This window comes from Colius striatus, chromosome 19 (assembly GCF_028858725.1).
Source record: "Colius striatus isolate bColStr4 chromosome 19, bColStr4.1.hap1, whole genome shotgun sequence".
Taxonomy (NCBI): domain Eukaryota; kingdom Metazoa; phylum Chordata; class Aves; order Coliiformes; family Coliidae; genus Colius; species Colius striatus.
In genome coordinates, this window is record NC_084777.1 from 7874631 (window position 1) to 7892369 (window position 17739).

Below are 17739 nucleotides of genomic sequence, written 5' to 3' on the forward strand. Positions count from 1 at the left end.
GTTTAATGCTAAATTGTTAAGAATTCAATATAGTGTCCTCAGCAAATGCAAATCAGTTGTTTATACTGATGCCAGAAAAAGTAAAATCAGTAATGAATGTGTTGATTTTCTTTCCTCCAACTGCATTTCATCCTAATGCTTTCTGCTTTGATGCTTCCTCCCCAATCTTATTTGATATAGCATCAGACCATCTTTTTTATGTCAAACATTTGCTTCAAAGCTTCTCATAGACTGTGCTAGTTGTCAAAAGTTGGAGGCAACACGTTTTAAGCATTCAGCAAGCATTCTTCTGAAAAGAAAAGCACTATTTCTAATGAGCGCTTGAGAGTGCGGTGCACTGCAGAAACTGTTTTCTAAGATCTGTCACAAATGATTTACTTTTATTAGTTTTAATGGCCTTTAGCTACAGGCATGGAATATAAGTGAAAATTAAGATATTTGTCATGAGCCAAAAATAGATTTCAGAGATGGTGGGCATTTCCCTCCCCTCACTGGTCTCCTCTTTATTTTTTGTTGCTGAACACACAACCCTGCTCCAAGGAAATGGCTTCACAGGGTTATGGCAGATGCATATCCCTCCACCAAGCATGAGCTCTGCTGACATCACAGGCCCTTTTCCTAACTATATACAACGCTATACATCAATAGCACTTGTGTCATTCCCATCAAAGTGACTTTGTATGCTTTATTGGGATTTGGCCATCAACAGTGGCATAGCAAGATGTTTCTGTCAGAACCATCATACTATGGGACTGAAGAACTCATTCAAAGCCAACATTTATTAACTGCCATTCATAACTTTCATTTCTCCCCACTGCTCACACACCCTTTGTCTCAGATAAAACCAAGGCCTCCCTGTTTGTATTTTGACCATGTTGTTCTTTACAGATTCTGTTCTTTTTAGGAGTTTTTTTAGAATGTACTTCTCTGACAACTTTTATCACCTCCTTTCTCATCACATTCAGTGGAGAAAATGTGGAACAGCTAAGCCCAGACACTAATATTGTGAGGGCTGCACCTAGAGACTCCCTGTATTAGCAATGCTCTACCAGGCTGGTTGCAAACATGAGCAAAGCTCCAAAGGACCTCTCTCCTCCATCCCAAACTCCCTACTTTGTTTGCAGCCACCATACCAGGTTATTCTTATTCAGCAATAGATTTTGATGTCATCTGCAATCCATGAGAGTAAAGTAAGAGCCTGTGTTTCCCACTACAGCTCCTCTGGATCAAAGGCTAGTAAGACTTATTGTCTGTCAGTACATGGAGTTCTTTCTTTGGATTCAGCAACAGAGGAAGTCACTGTGTTAGTTGTAACAGTTCCAGATTCAAACCTTCCTAAAAACCCGAGAATCATCAATTTCTTCCGTCTTTCCAATCTGTAGCTGGTTTAGAGCTCTAATCTGAATGAGGTGTAACCATATGAAGTAAAGAACTATGATAAGTAAGGAAAGACACCAAAGACAACTGATGTTATGAGATCTTCCTACTTAGTCTTTGAAGTTGCTCCAGGGGAGATTCAGGCTGGGTCTGAGGAGGAATTTCTTTACTGAGAGGTTTGTCAGGCATTGGAACAGGCTGCCCAGAGAGCTGCTGGAGTCACTGTCCCTGGAGCAGTTTCAGAGCCAGGTGGATGTTGCACTGAGGGAAATGGGCTGGTGATTGATAGGGCTGGGACAAAGGCTGCACTCCATGAACTTAAAGATCTCTTCCAACTGAAACGATTCTGTGATTTGGAATGTGAAGACAAGGAAGCAGACAGATTGGGCTCCTGGTTACCCCAAAGAACAAGGAGATTAACTTCACCAAGTCAGAGTAATTACTCTGGATTTACATCAACAGGGTTGGGAACATGGTTTGGTCAAGAGAGCAGATCAGTGGAATAAAACTGAGCTAATTTTACAGGATTTCTTCTCCGAGTGCAGTCACAATTTAATGGTCACTTATAATTAGTTAATTCCTTTACTACTATAATAAATGCTTTGCAGCCCTAATAAATGTCCATTAAATGTGTCAAATCCCTTCCTCCTTTCCTCCACACACATGCAATTTCCTTGGCAAGTGAGAAAGTGTAACCAAATCAAAAGGTGAAAAGAAGGATGTTATATGAAGGGGGCATGCTTTCCCCTGTCACTCAAATTCTCATGCTTGAATGAGTAACCAGTACTCAGTAACAATGTTTTAAATGCAATAGATTCCACCCTGAGAAAAAGGAAGTAAAATCTTATCCCTTTTTGCAGTTACCAGTTTCAGTGGAGCTTTGCTGTTTTAATCTCATGGAGGATCCATTTCTGACTTTGATGGAAATACCTCTATGGGTAAAGAGTGATGAAGTAGTAGAGGGATAATTGCTTCTCTTCATGGGAAAAGTTCTGAGTTTGATCTACAGAGACAACTCATGCTTCTGAGTTTAAGTGATTGGTGACTGTTAGAGGCTGAGGGAACACCTAAAAGTGTAAGTCAGTTAGTTACTCATCTTTTTTTTCTGGACTCTTGCATCTTCTCCAGCAAATGGTTCTCCCAAACATAATAATGGTGACCCTGCCAAACACTGTCTGCACACATCACTCTCTATTTCTGAAAGCCTAATGATGAAACTCAAGTTAAAAACAGTTTTGAAAGCCAGAGCTGTATTCTCTTCACATCCCAGCTACATTTTACAAAAGCTCAGGAAACCCTGAGTCTGGCCACCTGAATCAGCCATAGAGGCAAGTTGGAGTAGCCCATGGGCCACTCATGGTTCACTGACAGAGTGGAGCAGCATGTGGTCCCCTCCCTCAGTTCAGTGAGGGCACCTGAGGAAGTCCAATTTTTCACCCTTGTACAACTCCTTTCCTCTTTGCTTTTTGTCCCATCATTGATCCAAGAGCTGTGCATGCACTCTCCATGAGGATTTACCATCTGAGTGTGGCAGGCAGCAGAGCCCTCTGCTCCAGTAAGACCAAGTGTCCCTAGCTCAGCTGAGCATTGGTCTGACTGCTTCTACTGGGGCTGCAATGTCCTGAGCACACTCTGAACTCCATGGTTTGATAGATATTCACAACATAAAGGAACAACCCTCAATCTATCACTTGCATGAATCTCCTAAATCCTACCTTAATCCAAACTGTAGGCTCAGAGCACACTGCATTCATTGCCTTGCTTGCTTTCTCTATTGAAATACATGGAACAGACTGAGAGGTGACCAACAGGCAGAATCTCCAGTGGTAAATTGGAAAAAGTAACTTAATCTGGGTTCAAAACTTGTGATTTGAGTGTTAAGCACAGGCAGTAGACATTGCCACTTGTCCACTGGCATTCTGTTTAGGGAAAGGGAGGGGGAGGGATCATTTCCCCAACTCCCACTTGCAGCATGTAATTCTTTCTCTCTTTTTGCTTCCCTCAAAAGAAGTCAGAAGAGAGAGATGGCAGGAGAGTAATCCAACAAACTATAACACATTGCGTAATTGAAATGGACCATAATCACTAATATTAAAGACAGTGAATCATTCTAATCGAGCCATGCTCAGCAAACAATGAAAAACTATGTGCCAGAAAAGCTAATGCTGGTTTTAAAATGAACAGAAATGAGGCGAAATGGAACCTCACTCTTTATTCATGAAGGTCAATTTAACGTGATTATTTTTTCCTTGGCATCACAGCTTTGTGATTACTGTTGTATACCTCAGTGCTATTTTCTAACCTAATAACAGTAAAAAATAACCAGCTGGTGATGATTCTGTTTAAAGCAGAGACTAAATGCTCACAAAACCCTGCCACTGAACAGTTGCACATGCTAATCAGACACAGCTCAGCCAGATTCCCAATAGAGTCCATATTTTGCACATTTCAACTGGTTGACTACATTGAGAAATTAGATTATGCCTCGGACACTCAAGACTCAGAGTGATCTGTGTTCATTCATTCCTCCTGGGTGAAATCAAGCCCTCTGTCTATCCAGCCAGGTGCTTTTAATTCATCCTACTCTGTATCTTCCCATAATATTTACCATCATGAAGTACAATCACTTTAGGGGCTCGGTGTTTCGATGGAGACACAGGGTCTGATTCTCCCTGGGCATATTCTCAGCTTTCACTTCAGTAGAACTGTTCCTGGTGTTGGTCAGGGACAGGGAAGGGAGGACCTGTCCCCTCAGTGTTTAAGACACTGAAGAAGGACTCTGCTAATGACACTTGGAGGAAAGCTGACACTCTTAATGATTGATAATTTCCAAGCTTGCCAATGAGAGCTGTGAATTTCAAGGAAAGGGGGAGGGAGGAAAAAAGTTTCATTTAAAAAGAAAATGCCCAAATATTTCTCCACTCAGAGAAAAGTGTTGTTTATACTGCAATGAAGTAATGCCTTTTGTGTTATTGATTCATCATCTGTCTGTAGTTCTTAGCATCAGTGTTCCTGAGGTTTATCCCATACCAACACAGATCTTTTTAATATATAAACATGTTGTTTTTTACCCTTACCTCCTTTTTTATAATTTTGCTAAAAAAAAAATATCTCAGAGAGACAAATTAGTAAAGAGGCAGAGCTTTGCCAGAGAGCCTTCATTAGATCAGCACTAATAACTTCTTTCAGCAGCCATGGATAGCTTCTGACATCACAGCTCAAGCTTGTCCGAAAGCTAATTATTTTCCCTGTTATAAAACAAAGGTTCTGTATCAAAGGCCCATAATGTGACACGGCACACGCTCCAGATGCACTGATTTGCAAAATAAATCAACTGTGTCAGGCTGGAATTTGGAGGAGAAATTACAACAAATTGCAATTATACTTGCAGTGGTACAATGTTTAAATGCATTGTCAGTTTGTTAAATGCAAGACACCATGTGTCTTCTTCCAGGTTGCTTATAGGGGGGATAGAAGGGGGGAAAATCTTTATCTGTCAGAAGCAGAAAAATCTACTTCTCCTCCCCTTCATCCCCTCTACAGATTCTTCCAGCCTACAGCTGCTATCATAGCAGGCTTTATAAAAAATTTAAATGGTGTCATAGGGAGGCACACAGAACTAGCAGGAGTAAATGGTTGGAACCCATCCCTGGCAGAGGAAATTAAGAGGTGTGTTTAGTAACTGAAAGCATTCAAAACCTTTCTGCTTTTATCTTGTTTAGACTGCTATTAAACCATAACACCAAGCAATACAGTTCTGTGAGAGATTTGATTTGCCTTGTTTTCCTCCTTCACAAGGAGATAATTTTCTTCCCTTTTCCCTTCCTAACCTTCTCCTCTCCGAGCGATGCCAAAATAGTGGCACTATCGCAGCCTAGAGAGAGGCAGGGAAAAGCTACGTGTCAAGATGGTGAATGAGACAGGATTCACCAGGATCCTACCTCCAGCATGATGTAGTTAGGTAAGAAAGGGAAAGTGGGAAGGAAGATGGCAAAAAAGGCCAAGCTGGTGGAAAGAGAACTTCTCTGTGGGCCAGTGACTCCAACATTTCCCCAGCATTCTCAAAGCACAGATGAACTTGGTACATCCCAACACACTTCAGGCACTGTGAGAGGGGAGATCTGCAAGGCACAGACACCACAGCAGGAGATTGGAGTGCTTACACTCCCACTTTGAATCCTCTCCCTGGCCTCGTGATGTTGGCCTCCTCCTCTTTCTTTGTGACTGCATTTTCTATTTTCTTACACTTCTCCCCTTCCCCATCCACTCCTTATTTTCTGTTTCTTCTGCTTTTATCTGCTTGTGTGTCTATGTTTCGAGCCTCTAATTTCTGCCACATTTCCTGTTTGAACTTCTCCTGTTCCATCTCTTTCCTCATCTTAATGTCATCTGTTTGCTTTACTCTTTGCAAACAATTTTCCTTTCATTTCCAGGGCTTGTTTTCCTTCAATTTGAGACTCTCTCTGTGTGTATATACACATAGATACATACATATATATATACACATAAATCTTGAAGCCTTAGCCTTTTGCTTTTCAAAACTAGCCTGTCCCTGGAGTCAGTTTGTTATTCCAGTCTCATTCACTTTATTGAGTTATTTTCTTTGCTGCTATCAGTCTCTAAATACAATCCAGTAAAGATACAGCAATGATTTTTGACAACCTGACCTTTCTCTGCTTTCTTACACTTGTTTAATTAGGTACCACATGCAGCTGTGACTTGATCTTTACATTTTTCCAGCCTCCCCCATCCTCTACCTGAAGGGAGGGGGAAATAAAAAAAGAGAGAGATGTTGTTGAAAGAAGGTCATTTTTGACAGGTCTGCCAGTTATTTCAGGCATTGGAAGGGCAGCAAGTTCTGTAGGAATGGCAGGCTGTGCTGTCTGTATTTTGCTTAACAAGTTAGAGAAAACTTTCAGCTGCGGGAGGTAGGGAATTAGGTGATTTACTGGTTTGATGAGGGCCTGCACTGATTTAACCTTCAGGTATCTACTTTAAACAGAAATCTGACAAACAAGAAAGGCAGCTGGGTAAAGATCTGCCAGGTCTTTGCTTTAGCAAGCTGGAGTAGCCAGGCTGTGAGTGTGTGTGGACAAACAGGAGAGACATCCCCACAGATCCTTAGGTATGGGAAATTACTGATGACATCTTCAAGGGGTGATGGCAGGCAATCATTGCTAGCAGAAGGTTGCTTTTTGTTTCCCAGGTGAAATGCATTAGTTCTAATGGTACATGAGTTCATAAAAATCAAAGATGCTTTTTTCAGTTTCTAGTGGATCCTACAGGCTTTCAACAAGCACACATCCATCTCCCAAACTCCTCAGCACACAGTAGTGAGAGTCCTCACCCTCATCAGCAGCTCTCATCCATGAGAACCAAAATCCAAAAGACATTCTCTGCCCAAGAATGAGACTGTTTTGGTCAAATGGGCAGACAGTGAGAGTATATGCCCTTGTCACACATGAACTACAATTACACATCCACACACACACTTGAAATTCCTTCTCATCTGGTAGAAAAGTTGAAGCTTGCAGTGGCAATGCAATGTCTGCAGGACCTGTTCACATCTTCCTGAGACCTTGTTTATAGCTTTATTGTTCAGAATGATCCTAATTCAGCAGGGAAGGTTGGAAGAATGTCCCCTCATAATACACATGTAAACTCAAACTACCTGCTACTGTGGCATTCAAAGTCCCTGAAAGACAACTGGAGTCCTTCAGCTTTTCTATGTCCTCCAGTACAGATCCTTCTGTCCTGACACAGGCAGATCTCCCACTGACTTCCAGGTGCATGCATTACTTGTATTTTGATATGGATATTATTTAAGCAAAAGGACATGACAAACTGCCTAGTAACGCTGATTAATGGGTGCCCCTGGGGAATAGTGAGGCATGAGATGAAGTTAAATAACTCCAACGTGCATTACTCAACACTGCCACACCACCTGAAGAGTCTCATTGTGCCTAAAAAATGGGTTCCCTTTTAAAAAGGAACATTTTTAATGTTTCACATTAATTTTCTCAAAAGTCCTTACACTGTGAAAAATATTCCCCGTGGAAACTCTGTCCCCACCTCCACCATCACCACCTCCCACCAAGCCTCGTCCTACAGGTGTCCAATGTATCTTTGACAAGGTGAAATAGCTCTGTGCACGTACTGATAACTTGCTTGCCTACCTTGATTTATGCTGCACACTCCTGTGGTATCACTTTGAAAACCAAGGGATTTCTCATGTGATGCAAAGCTGACTAAAATACTTTCTCACTGGGGACAACACCCTACAAAATAGTCCTGAGCCCTTAAGTTGCATCCTCACCTGCCCCAAATCACCACAGACATTAATTACTGTCTGCACAAGCTCTGCCCATCCAAATTTCTCTTTGGTGCTAATCCCAGCATTTCTTTACTAAGCCCATCCTTATGGGCACATAAACAGCCCTGAATTTGGTGTGATTGCACATGCATAAGTGAGCACCTTCTAATGTCCTTCAGCTTCCGAGGAGTTCATGGCAGAAGGACTTAATGGTTTTTTCAGTGACTTGCAAGGCTGGCTGCAGTGTGATTACTCAAACATTTTAATTTATGCATGTGCTTTTCCCAGATCTAGCAAAGAATTTAAGTCTATGTGCTAAAAAAAAGTCTTCCTGATGCTTAATTAAGCAAACCATGTACTCGTAGTAGACCACAGTTATTCTCCTTCTGATATTATTTTGATTAAGTTTTATAGTTACTAAAGATCAGAGATTTCAGACAAGGTTATAAACCAGCATTCTCTGACTGTATTCACAGGAGATACCAGATACCACTATCACACGGTTCATTCTCCCAACAAAAAAAATCCATACACAGATAAGAACCACTTGGTCATTTATCACACACTGGCCCTCAACAGAGCAGACAGATTAATACAGAAAACAGAATTTTCCAGAGTAAAAAACTCTCCTTCGAAAATTATTCACCTAAAATATTAGTGCACATTATATAATAAAGAGTATAATGTAGCCACTTAAAGAAATGAAGGGATTGAGTTATAGGAGCACTGGTAACTTTCTCTTACTGTAAGAGGAAGTACTAGGGAACAAAGGGTTTGATGCTTAAGCTTTAAGAAGTCTGATATTTGCCCTCCTTGAGTTACAGAAACATCTGTGTGTCAAATCAGCCCAGAGACCTGTGGTTTTCTAGACCACTAGAAATCAGCATTTAATTCCACCTAAATCTGTGGTTTAACTTCATGGGAGAAAACAATGGTGCCTCATTTGTTTTCAGTGACTCCCTTTTTAACCTCTGTCAGTTTATTAGAAATGAATATTTAGATAACTATTGTTCAGCTGCAGAGACCCCAGTGCAGGTGTGAAACCTTCAAGGGGAAATTGCCCCTCTCAAGCAATGCCCCAGGGAAGGCTGCAGACTGCTGTGAATAACCAAGTCCCCAACCTCCTCCTAAGGCTAATACTTTGCATGATGAATTTCAAAACAGAGCAAATTTCGACAGTCTCAGGATGAGAAACTGGAATTTGCACTGCAAAAGGTGGTGCAGGTGTGAGGGCTGTTCTCACGCAGGTGGTGGGGCTCACGTGGCAGCTGTCACTTGTCACAGGCACTGTGAGCAGAGGTGAGTTTTACAGTGACTTCTCAGCAGCCTTACGTTAGAAGATGTGACAGTTGTGTTCCCTAAGGCCCAGAGTCCTGAGCAGTACACTGCTCCCTTGAGGTCAGGGAAACAGTTTGATTTACAGAGTCCTCATGACCCTCTGTTTTATTTTGAAGCAGGAAGACTTCTGAAAATACTTCTTTTGGGTCTAGGCATCTACTTCTCTTGCTCAGCTTGAAGTTAACTTTGCTGCAGAGTTAAAACTTTGCCAGATAGTAAAAGGACCCACCTGCATCAGTGAGGATGCTCCACAGGCATCTGACTGTCGCTCATCTTGGAGACGGCAAAATAACCATCGACTCTTTGCTTCTGCAGGCACTGTGGATCCATAGCTCAGTAACACCTTCTTAAGATCTTCTGGAAGAGTACAAACTAGAGGACCCTCTTTCCAGGTATCATCAAGAACCACTTGCAGGCTTTAAAAAGCCTGGGAGCTAGGCCATTTGGTTTTAAACATTGCCATCTGGAGCCAGTTAAGCACTTGTCAGAGCATAGAAGCAGACATTCCTCATAACTGGCTGAAATCTGCAGATACAAGGAAGTCCTTTGCACATTTTTCTCCAAGTCCAAATTCAGATAAACACCCCAAACCTCAACACAACCTTTCTGAAGCTTTGAGACAAGACATAGCTGAGGTGTGTGAAGGGCTGGTTTAGTGACAGAGCAGCAGAGAGTGCTGTCTTGTCTGTCAAATGCTCCAAGCAGGTCTTCAAGGTCTGCAGATACCACAACTACATATCTGAAAATGATTGAGTTACTCAAGTAATTATTAAATTGAATACCACTCAAATCTGTTCTTCTCTTTATTATACACAATGATTCACCATTTATAGGGCCATAAATTCATTTGAAAGAAGTGTAGCAAATCCAAGCTGGGGACATACTGCAGAGACTTGGAAGTGAAACTGAAGCTGTAAAGACTCTTCTCCAACGGGCAAAGACATGAAGCCCTCTGACCTGTTAATGGCAGCCAGTGATTTGTAACCTGTAGTGCAGCAGCAGACACTCAGCACCTTGCCATCCAGCCTGCACTGCCAGAGCAGGGCTGAAAGGGCAATGAAAGACACATGTACAGGGAAATAAAAACTTTGCCTGTGTGCCAGAAATCTCATTGTTCATTTCCACATTGCTCTCTTTCCCACTGTCTCTGCCATCTTCTCTGACTGCTGCTCCACCAAGCCCCCTTTCCATCCCACAAGACATTTGATTTTCTTAAAGCAGTTCTTTACCAAGGATTCACTTGTTGTTTGCTTGTTTTCCTTTCCAGGAAACAGTTTAAATTACCATGCTTTGATCACCTATTTCCCCTCCAAACACACAGACAAGAAAAACAAAAGCAGTTCCAGTGAAAACAGGGTTTATTTTGCAAGCAACCTACTTGCAACAAAAACAAAAGTTTCATCATAAACATTTTGGACATCCTCCTGCTTCCTCCTGCTCTTTTTCTCTTGGCAGAGTAGAGGCAGGTTTTATAAAATTGCCATCCAACACTGTGAGGCACTGACAGGGTTTGTTAGACACATCTCATAGGGCAGATATTGTCCAGGGAAAATATCTTGTAGTTATTTTGAACCAAGATCTTTGCCTTCACCACTATCTTCCTTTGTTTTTATCCAAGCCTAAATTAAAAGCTTTGCTGATGTTGAGACCTTGATTTGTCAGGTACCAGTAAGAGCTCGAAACAAGGAACTGATCTGTTAAAGTTGATGCATCTACTCAATTGCTCAGTAAAACAATCTGGTAATTTCTGTCCAGTACTAACATTTCTGTGTGGACCTGACTTCTGTTACTTGCACAAAAGGTTTCCACCTTTTTTTAAGAGATCTGTCTGTCAGAAGGAAAGAAGCAGCATGTTTTCCGTGCTGCTCACCACTTCTAAAAGAGAATGTGGAAGAAAAACTCACCAGAATCCCCTGAATTACTTATTCTTTCTAATTGCAAGAGCCTTTGTTTTTCCATCTGTCAGTGACAAGGACTCAGTTTTGCAAAACTGTTGAAAAAAAAAAAGAATTGAGAGGTTTTTTGCCAACCTGAATGTGAAAAGTGTTAGTGAGTCTGCAAACTTGGATGAAATTCAGTCACATTTTGCACTGTGAACTTGCAAAACCTCGGTTTGGCTGAGAAAATATGTTAGAAAGTGAAAAAGCAGATGCTGCTTTCCAGGTCTGTCATTCACTTTTTAAATGTATTGCTCAATAATCACTAAAACACAGCTTTCTCAGGTGGTAAAACACCTGGGATTCAACATCTCTCTTAACCCAGATCACTGGGAATTCTGAATTGATTCACCAAGTTTCACAGAACAGAACAGGTAACTTGTCTGAATTTAATCCCATTAGCTGAATGTCCACGTTTCACCAGCTTTAGCTCATAGATCTGAACTGTCAGCAGGCATCTCTTTTGTGTGCACAGAGAAAGTCGATGTTTTGCAGGAACATACCGTAGAACAGACTGAATATCCAAACAAACTGTGTTTGCACACTTGTCTAAGGCAATGTAGGGGGGAACTGTGTGGGCAACGAAGGAATTGGCACTCACCAGTGACTGTTTGTACCAACTCTGCCTGTGAGCCAAACAAAAGCTGCATGTAAGTTTGACCCATTGGAATGTGTCTCAGACATACAGTGTGGTCTAACACTGGGGAGGAGGCTTTTTTGAGGTTCATTTTACTATAGTTGTTCCAAGGTACTTGACACCCACAGCAGAACTTCAAGGGCATTGCAGCAAACATCACCCTTCAATTACAGACAGCTCTGGGTCACCTCTTCCATCTCATCCTCATCATCTTACAATACTGGCAGCATTGTTGCAGCTCACTCAAAGGTAGGCAGGAATACTGGGCAAAACAGAGATTGGGCTTTAAAAACAAGTAGTTTTGTGGTCACTGATTGTGTGTTAATTAGTATTGTACTGTCCCTGCTTTAAGAAAAATGGTCCACAGATGGCTTCAGACTGAGAAAAAAATGCAGTTTTTGTTCTAGCAATCCTGTTTGTTTCCTACCCCCACCCCTCCAGCTACCCTCTAATTGAACAAAGTGGACTTAATTTGAATTAAACTGTCAAAAGTCTTCCACTTAAATTGATTTATCATCCTTCCTGGCTGAAATGGATTCATTTCTGCACAATATATATGAAGTGTGTGTTGATGGATTGCATTTCATGGAATGGAAACATTTTTTATGCATCTTCATTAGATTCAGCTCAGGTATGCAAAGGCTGGGGGGAAAGCAGGGAGAAGGGAGGGAGGGAGAGGGAAGAATAAGTGTGTAAGAGCACATGAGGGAGGAAATACAAGACAGAGAACTCCAGCTTAAGAGTAAGGAATAAGTCTTTCACTGACTTTGTGTATTCAGAGCCCATGCAATATTCATGTTGCTCCCATATTGCCCTCAAATACCCACAGGAATTCTTGGTGCCACTTCCAACAGATGTCAAGCACAAATCTTACACAAACTCAAAGTCCCTTCATCAGAGAGGGTCCCTTCTCCATACCCTACCAGCTCTCCCCCTCACTCCCACATATCAAACTAGAAAGCTCTTCACCATCTCAGCTCTAGATCCATGTGTCATTCCATCCAAGGACACTGACATGGCTTTTTAGGGCTCTAGCTGTGCCATGGGAAGGATTCTTCTCCCTGTACCTGCTATTGTCCACTCAATGGAGTACATTGGATCCAGCAGCTGAGCTGACTTAAATAAAGAGTTATAAAGAAGATGTTTGCTGAATTGAAAGAGATTCCCATAAGCAGCTGAGCTGTCTGGACTGAAGAACCTCCTACAGGGTCCATAACCAGCAACACAGGGAAGGCTGGAAGATAATTATCCTCTCATTTGGCATGGCTCTGTTTGGAGCAACACGTTCTTCTACCCTTAGACACAGAATGCCACTTGTCAGGCAACTAAGGAAATGTGTTGGGCTGGCTGAAATTAGGTGGTCCAGGAGGCTGCTGTATGTCTGAGATCCCCTGGGATAATAAAATCAAACCTTTCTTTAGCGAGATGCCTTTCAAAAGGAGGCTATATGGAAGGGACATTAGAGAGAGAAAAATCAAAAGCTCCAGCCAGCTTCACTAAAAGCCTTTCAATTATAAAAAATTGTTATTGTCTTTATTCCTGCTCTTTTCCTGACCTAAAGTGTGTTTAATGCAGTAGGAACCATTCGACAAACTCAATTAATTTCCACTTAGAATAAGGTATTTAGTCTGAAGAGGTTTAGATGAAGTGGGACAGGTGCAGTTTGACTCTCTGATTGATTGAATTAAACTTCTATTCGTTTCCAGCCATGCCAGATCCAAAAGTTTTCCAATGGTTTCTATCTTCTGTTCCTTCTGCCTGGCATGCTTTCTATTCCTCCTTCTGGACATAAGAATGGTGGATGGGATTCAAAAGGGGTATCAGTTTCTGAAAATGGTTGAAGTAAATGTCACAGGCAGGGAATACCAGATTGAGGATGCCTGATGAAAGCAAAGGAATGGTACCAGTCACGGGCTAGGAAGGCAGTGACAGGGAGCCTGTTTCTTGAAAGCTATCTGAACAGCCTTGATAATCAGGGAAGTGAGGGATATCCATCTGGCCAACTGAAGCTGGAGAGGTTAGATTTTTCTGGTTGATTTAGCATGTGGAGTGCTGAGCACCAAGTCCTGTTGCAGGTAACAAACTCCTTGAAAACAAGACCTGGAGTTCACTGGAAATCCTTCTCCATTGGCCTCACACAAAGCTGATCCAAGTCACCAGGAATGCTTCCCATGGTTTCAGTGGGCTTTGGAAAGGCCTTAAGGCAGCAGGTGTACAATTTCTTGTTGTGAAATCTGCCTGCAGAAAATCAGAGTGCTCTGCCACTGATGACTGCAGCAGTAACATTCAGTCCCATACCCAGAACCCGCATCTCATCTGATGACGGTTGCCACAATGAGATGCCAAAAGTCTGCTCCCCCTACATCCCCTCCCTCATGGTTTTTTTTTGCCAGCAAGAAAATGAATCAAGCCCTGAAGAGAGCTGTCAGTGAGGGATGATTTCCCTGTGATTATTGCCTGGGTGAGAGATTATGCCTTGTTTTTTTGCAAACTGCCTTATTTGCAGAGCAGAACGCATTGGGCTCATGTCCAATTGATACATTCCTCTTCAAACAGCAGATCCAACTACAGAGTGAGATGCAAATTTAATTATTCCACATGTAGGAAACAGAAAGGGAATCTCATTGTTAGATTTGTTCTCCTACATCGGGAAGATAAAAAAACAAAAAAAAGATGCTGAAGTGGCCTGTGTGAGCTGAATACATTTCAGTCCCCAGAGCTGGGGAGAAATGAACTCTGTTCCTGCTGCAGAAGCTTCTCTGGATATCATTATTTTTCTTCTTTTTTCTTTTCTTTTCCATATTCAGCATCACCGTGAGCTGCTGAAACTTCTTCCTCAAGTACATTCAGAACATGCAATTCCCAGCCTGTTCCCAGGGAGTGATCTGGGACTATTTCATTCCCCTTTGAAAGTGGTTTTCTGGGTTGAGAACGATGCTGGCTGGACCTTATATAGTGGGACATCTAGACCAGAGCTGAGACAGATGGTTTTCCTTCAGGGATTTTTGCTGTCTGACTTAGTTAAAGCTGCTGAAGGAACCACAGTGTGATCTGTAACCCCTGATTCCTGCTCTCCTTTACAATGGGGTGGGAGACCCTTCCCATGGAATCTTTTTTCTACTGGTATCTATAATTTCTGAGAGGGAAAGAGATCTATCTGAAAGGTTTTGCCCTTTTCTATGTCTCTTTCTCTGTCTGCTAATTGCTACAGCTTTCTTCATGCTCTGCTGAGATGGTTCTAGTTGCAACTGAGCACAGCTGTGCTATGAGCATTACAAATGAGAGGAGGTTTGGGGTAGTGAGCACCATCCTCTTTGGTACCGAGTTACTTGCTCATTTTGAGTTCATGAGCTTATTTGTAGAGAAGTGACTCAAAGATGTACTTTAAGGACAAGTTGATTTGCAATCCATCCCTCTCAATAGCATCTGTCTCCAGGAACTAGTGTTTCATAGAGAGGAGAACCCAGAAGGTTCCTAGAGCCATCTGTTGCAAGAACTGATGTGATTTAAGGGCAGCTCAAAGTGAGTTTGCTGTGCTTACAAGTCTTGTGCAAGTCTGTGTTTCAGGTCTGCTCCCTTGAACTTGTAGTTCAAAAACTGCAGCTTTTATCTCAAGGACAAATTGCCTTATCTTCTTTGGACAGCACTGCAAATTCCAATCATAAACTAAACATAACTGATGAGGTCTGTCCTAACAGGCAGCAACAGAGCCTAAAGCCACTCAAGCTCACCTGCACTGGACTGACTGCTGCCCCAGAGCCAGTGTCACACTCTGTCTAGTGATGGATCAGCCATGCTGGACCCATTCATTATAGCTCCTATCTTACAACAGCAGGAATAGACCCTGTACACAGCCACCCAGAGGGAAGCTCTGCCTTTTATCTCCCAATGCGTCCCTCACAGCCATAAGCTATTGAGTAACATCAACACTCTATAAGGATGGGGGAAATGTCTGTGAAAGGAGTCTAGGTAATAGAAAACACATCACCCCTCAGAGCAGAGGCACTCCTGGGACACTCATCTCCTGCTGCTCATTTGCAGATGCCTGAAGGATCATCTTTTTCCATGAGCTGCCTGTAATTTACTGCTAGGGGCACAGCTCCTTTTATGCACACAAACATATAAAGATCTGCTTTGTCTGAGCAAATTTCCTTACCAGTAGCAGAAGAGGAGGCAAGTAGGATTCCAGACAAGTGCAAAACATGATGGTGTTTAGATCCACACTGTGCATTGGCAGAGCCCTTTTTAAAAAGGTGCCTTTCCTGAAATGATCAAGCAGGGTATGAGTGGCAGGTGTTGGATGGTTTTTAAGCATGGATCGTTTGTGTGATGTGGTTTGCAGCATAACCACCAGATAAATGCACAGGTGAGGGGGTGAAGAGCTGCAACACAAGGGCAGCCAGAGGCAAGAAATTTTTAATTAGCTCTTACACAGGAAAAAGAGTTTGTGTGGCCACACTTTTAGCTCAGGGGAATCCTTAACTCAGCCTTGCATAACCTGAGCCTGCTTACCACAGAAAGGAAAAGGAGTTAGTCAAACAGTGGAAATAAACGTTGGGTCACAGCTAAAAGAACATAATTTCCTAGCAAACTCTTTCTATGTTTACCATATTAAATGATCAACACATTTGCACTATATCAAACTGTGCAGATGTAGCATAAAAAGGTCAGTAGTTAACCTGCAAAAGCAAAGAGATTCCACATCTCTCTCTTAAAGATGATACTCCATTCTGAATGGGTCCCCATGGTACTCCTATAATAATGTTAATGCTCTGAGTGGCCATATAGCAGCTCTCATTTGCAGTGCATGGAACCTCTTCATTAAGACTCAAACTCCCACTGTGAAGGTGGGAGCTGACTTTCTCATGGCACTTGAACAACTGGGGAAACTGAGACATAAAGAGATTAAATACTTTCAGTAAAAGAAATCTGTCTCCAATTCCTTATTTTAAGTATCCAATTCCTTATTCTCAGCCTCTCAGTCCAATGTTCAGGTAGGTTTCCACACAGTAGAGTTTGTGGGGTTAAGGATTCAAAATCTCCTGGAACTGGGAAATTCTAAGGATAGTGGATCTCTTCTGACTCAATTGTTCATCTGTCTGAGTAGTAATACTAAATGAAAATGAGAATGTCTTTTGGTGCAGTGATACCTGAAGGAGCAGGAAAAACAGAGCAATATAAAAACAAGGTGTTTCTCATGTCTTATATTCACATACTATAAGTTGGCCTAGCCTTGGGAGCAGCTTATAAAATAAAAGCTGTATTATTACATAGCCCATTTGGGACAGATGAGAACTCTGCCAGGCCTGATCTTCAGAGCCTGGCAGGGCCATGCATTTGTTTACATTTTAGTTCATAAAAGGATTTAAATCCCTGTTTATCTTTAAGGCTCCTAGTAGATGCACAAACTTTCAGGTATTTTTCACCAAAGAATGAGCCCTTCAGTGAATCAAAGTCTTGTTATGTCCCCGTAGCAGATGGGAGAGGTGAAAGCCTGGCCCCCACCTGCCCAACTTGCTAATGGAGCAGCTGAGCCAGAATACAGATGTTGCCATGCTTACCTCTATTTCACAAAGGAAACCAGGAGTAGAGGGAGGCTTGAGATTTAGAGCATATCTATACTCACAAGACTATGCAAATTACTTATTACTCTGGCTTCAAGCCTGTGCTTGGAGGTACAATATAGGCTAATTAAAGACACAAGAGAGTATAGTGAAGATGCACAGATTGGATCAAGCAATAGTGGCGTGGCAAAGACTGAGGAGAAAAGTCCCAAGTTAATTCCTGGAGAGAAAATTGACACCACAAACCAGCTTTTCTTTTTTTTTTCTTTTCTTTTCTTTTCTTTTCTCTTTTCTTTTCTTTTCTTTTCTTTTCTTTTCTTTTCTTTTCTTTTCTTTTCTTTTCTTTTGTTTTCTTTTCTTTTTCCAAAGAGGAGAAACACAGCAGCAAAGCACTGAGCAGAGCTGGTGCAAAACTAGAATGGTCATTCTTCATGCTGGTTATCTCAACAACTTCAGTTGTTCAACTTCACAACTTCAGTGACATGGGAAAACTGGGACAACTTTCTGTGTGTGCCTTCCCAGAATTCATGTCTCCCTATTCTGCTGTGCACAGCCTGTTAACAAGTCCCAGAA